This window comes from Palaemon carinicauda, chromosome 10 (assembly GCF_036898095.1).
Source record: "Palaemon carinicauda isolate YSFRI2023 chromosome 10, ASM3689809v2, whole genome shotgun sequence".
Classification (NCBI taxonomy): domain Eukaryota; kingdom Metazoa; phylum Arthropoda; class Malacostraca; order Decapoda; family Palaemonidae; genus Palaemon; species Palaemon carinicauda.
Window position 1 is genome coordinate 114,342,695 of NC_090734.1, and position 5,000 is coordinate 114,347,694.

At 37.1% G+C, this 5,000-nt stretch overlaps 1 pseudogene; it reads left to right on the forward strand.

Annotated features, from left to right (window-relative positions):
- Positions 1 to 5,000, forward strand: part of LOC137648192 (uncharacterized) — a 599,743-nt pseudogene that overhangs the window by 58,604 nt on the left and 536,139 nt on the right.

Sequence of the window (5,000 nt, forward strand, 5' to 3'; positions counted from 1 at the left end):
TTTTTTTCACCAGTAGCAGGTTTTCTTTTTCACTTGTAGCAGGTTTTAGAGCACACAGTGGGAGGGAAATAATTCTAAACGATTGATAGTAGAGGAAACAAAGGTAAAAAAATCAAATTTGAAAATACTTGCATATTAGAGACACATTCAGTGGAAATAGTTAGGCCATGGGGTGGTGCTATGGGATAGGGTGGATGCCAGCCGAAATTTTAATTTTAAGGGTCTATTTTAACCCATTTTTTGCCAAACCAGAATTTCTGAAGGTTGAAATAGACATGTTTTTCTCAATATTTTATTTTATTTACCCTGCTATTATTTACACAATAAATTATTTATAACATTTTATTGCTAATGGTGTTAGATACAAATTGCCACTAAACATTTCCTAAAAAATATCAATTACCGAGTTCTATGGGGAGTCAAAAGTCAAATTACCGAGAATGGTTAATATTTTTTGTACTTTCTAATGAACAGGAAGAATCACTAACATATTGAAAGATAAGGTTCTAAATCCACATATCCCTCAATCTTCATACAGATGGGCAGTTTTTGAGGAACGTTTGCATAATTAGGCTCAGGAAGGAATCAGTTATCGGTCAAAATGAACAGGTGTGTCAGACCTGGTTGCAAATGAAGGTTTAAAGTTTAAAGGCCTCTCATGAATGGCAGAGGCAAGGGACAGTGACAATGCCCTAGAGACTGACTATAAATACATATGATCAGCACCCAAGCTCCCTTTCCACCCAAGCTAGGACCAAGGAGGGCCAGGCAATAGGTGCTGATGACTCGGCAGATAGGCCTGTAGGCTCCCTCAAACCCCCATCATTAGCTTGCAAGGATGGTGAGATTGCAGCGACCAAAGAAACTAACAAGTTTGACTGGGACTCAAATCCCAGTCTAGCAATCATCAGTGAGGGACGTTACCACATAAGCCACCACAAACCTGAAGGTAAATACCATTTGAAAGGCTATGAACATTTTTTTCCAGAAAAGTTCAAGCCCCACCGTGAACAGACTTCATGCTCAGAACAGCCTTACTTACAACTCGATAAATTAGAGAAACAAAGTTAATAGTAATTGGATAGTAACTGCAGAAACCTTGGACTGACCTTTCTTTAGCAAAAGAGGAGTCAGCTCAGCAGAGACAAGCTACTCTCACATATTCATTTAACTATTCGACAAGCATCCTTGAAGAAATCATGACGCTTGACATGTGTCTAAAATAATACCGTGGAGCTTCCATAGTTTTATAGGTAGTAGGTTGGTCAGGGCACCAGCCACCCGTTGAGATACTACCCCTACAGAGTTATGGGGTCCTTTGACTGATCCTTCTCTCTGGTTATGGTTCATTTTCCCTTTGCCTACTTATACACCGAATTGTCTGGCCTATTTATTTATTTATTTATTTTTTTTTACATATTCTCCTCTGTCTTCATACACCTGACAACACTGAGATTACCAAACGGTTCTTCTTCGCTCAAGGGGTTAACTACTGCACTGTAATTGGTCAATGGCCACTTTCCTCTTGGTAAGGGTAGAAGTGACTCTTTAGCTATGTTAAGCAGCTCTTCTTGGAGGACACTCTCTAAATCAAACCATTGTTCTCTAGTGTTGGATAGTCCCATAGCCTCTGTACCATGGCCTTCTACTGTCTTGGGTTGGAGTTGTCTTTGAGGGTACACTCGGGTGTACTATTCTATCTTATTTATCTTCCTCTTGTTTTGTTAGTTTTTATAGTTTATGTTGGAAATATTTATTTTGAAGTTGTTGCTGTTCCTAGAATATTTTATTCCTTGTTTCCTTTCCTTACTGGGATATTTTCCCTGCTGGAGCCTTTTGGCTTATAGCATCCTGTTTTTCTAACTAGGGTTGTAGCTAAGGAAGTAATAATAATAATATAAAGATATGAACGCACAATAAAGTCTTTCAGAAAAAAAAAAAGTTTAAATGGGAATTAGCTTTGTGTGTTTTCACATGTTAGTTTGTATAAATGATGTACAGTCGGCGTTAAATCTGATGTAACAAATTGCAAAATACATTGTCCGTAGTTCTTTAGAAACTCAATGGGGTTGCCAGTTAGTATATTTTATTCAAGTCATCCTCTTTATATGATAATACGTATCAGTGATTAACTGTAGAATCATTTCCTTAGTTCTATAATTGAAAGGCAAAACGTTCTTTTCTCAAAGATCGCTGTGTTCGTCCAAAGGCTACGACTACGGTTTAAGGGCGGGGGGGGGGGGGGGGGGGGGGAAATACTGGGTTCATGGCCAATGCCTTAGTATTACTGTCTGGCGATGAGGATTTTAAGACAACCCCCCCCCCCAAACATTAGTAGTCCATGACTGGTAATTCATTAGTTGGGTAAATATTGTTACGTTTGTGTCGTTGGTCGAAACTGAAGCTAAAGATGAAGTAGAGTCCGAACGGTCAATTCATAAATGCGAATATCAGAATGGCCAACCCACCCAACTTCTCTGTTGAATTTAAGTCCATTCACGGTTCGTTATGTTTATTGTTACAAGGATTTTTTCTTTATATTAAATTGATACTTACATGGTTTCATGCATCTTCGCTAACATAATTGGTAATTCTGTATGATATTAAATATTTCTTTCCATACTGCTTGAAATATACATAGTTAATGTTGGTCATCCTGTGTTGAACGAAAATTTTATAATTGTTTCGTTTTTTTGGTTTGAAGCAATTACTATTCTTTGAAATAGTTACTATTACATTATTTTTTTTTCTTATGATAATTATATACATCGTAGATAAGATATGTTTGCATCATATGTTAGCTTACTTTGCTTAATAGAGCCTTCAATGTAGGAAAAAAATATTAAGCCTTCAATGTAAGAAAAAAATATTAAGCCTTCAATGTAGGAAAAAAATATTAAGCCTTCAATGTAGGAAAAAAATAAGTTTATGAGATACGCATTGTAGTTGCCAGTTAGTGAATTTCGAACGAAATCTTTGTAATAACAAACCAGATAAGTATTTCTAGAAGTACTCTTACCTGTTAGTTTAATTTTAGCCAAGCAAATTACCACTTCGTATGTCAATCAAGTTTTTTTTGGGGGGGTGGGTGGTGGCGGGGTTACTAACAGATGAGAGGTTATCGAATTTTTCTTTGATATTTATCGAAAAATCTTTCTTGAAGAAAAAAATTGAAAATATGGAATACTCTCACAATTTAGTTAAGCAAGTTTAAAAAAAAAAAAAAATGAAGCCAAATATCTCTTTAGAAATATGTTGGGTAAATGCGGCATATTGTATTTCTTATTTTAAAATGAGCATGAGCGACCTGTTTGCCACTGTTTTATACGTCCTTTTACTCGGATATATCTTTTAATGCTTTTGATTATTTTATGTAAAACCATGATATAAATAACATACTGCCTGTATTCGTAAACCCATTTATTAAAATTAAAGTTATAGCATGCCCTGATAAAGGTACCAAGGGCCACCACTAATGTGTGTATGTATATACACACATTATATATATACATATCTATATATATGTATATATGTATATATATATGTATATATATATATATATATATATATATATATATATATATATATATATATATTTGTATATATATATGAAGCATATACCTGCGAGAAGGCCCAAGGTAACTGCATGCTATGTGTGTGCGTGTACTTTTGAATTTATCTATCTCTCACTTTCTATGAAAGTCCCAGTTCTTTTCTGTATTGAAAATTATATCTATCCTTCTCCTTTTCCAGGGTGTGACGTCAGCGCTGCCGGTCTTTAGGAAAGCATGGATCGGTCGCTGAATATAGAAACGACTTTTATGATTACCTTCCTTTGCGCCTTGTGGAGAAACAACGACTGAAGGACATCGTGATTTATTAATAATTAATAGCTTATCTTTGATTTGCAAAGGATGTTTTCCTAGTAGAAGTGTAAAATGGTGGCAGTAGATGACCTTAGGTCATTTATCGCGAAATATTTAGTGTTGTGATGTTAAGTGTCAGTATAAGAATTTAATAGTTTAAGATCAGTATTAAAAATGGATTAGTTAAGAGAATAAGCAAGCTGAGCGATTATGGTAAAATAACCTATATAGTATCGAGTCTTGTATTTGATAAAGCTAAAAAAATGGCGTCCTTCCTTCAATACGCCCTTTCGCCATTTCCCCGCCGGAAGAATCGGAAAAGCGACCGAAACTCCACCGTCTCTCAGGACACCACCGCCTCTACCTCTACTTCTACTACGCCCACGCCTACAACTGCGCCCCCATCTCCGGCGCCCAAGACGCGCTCTGTGGGTATCCAGACACCCACTTTGCCACGTCGGGGATTAGATGATTCCCCTGGTACTCCTAGCGCCCGCAGGAGGTTCAAGGAGAAATGGCAGAATTCCCCTCTAATGAGTCGTAGGGCGTCCCAAGACACGCTCAGGGAGGGAAGTGTGACGCCCGTGCCGCAGAGGAAAGCCATGTCTCCTCCAGGAGATTTTCATTCGCCCACAACCTCAAGAAGGTAAGGACATTTATAGTCAATTCTTTTTAGTGAGGCAGATTTGCACCGACTCTCAGGGGTGCCCTTTTAGCTCGGAAAAGTTTCCCGATCGCTGATTGGTTGGACAAGATAATTCTGACCAATCAGAGTGCAGGAAACTTTTCCGAGCTAAAAGGGCACCGCTGCGAGTCGGTGCAAATGCGCCTCATTAAAAAAAATTTAGTATAGTAGGAGGAATAGTAATATTTACTGTTGATTATCATGTTATAAAGAGGAATAGTAGAAAGTAATCATGATAGCCTTCCATCTTATTCTTTTCTTGTCATAGATTTTGTTGCTACAAGACCTTAAGTCTTTGCTTCTAAGTAAAGATAACCTATGATCTTGAGCCCCATTCGACTTGAACTTCTTCGATTTATACTTATTTACAATAATTTAATGGGGAGGCTAGACATGTTTCATAACAAGGTCTTCAGACGCTCTTAATCTTGATATTGTGTCGAGTTGCT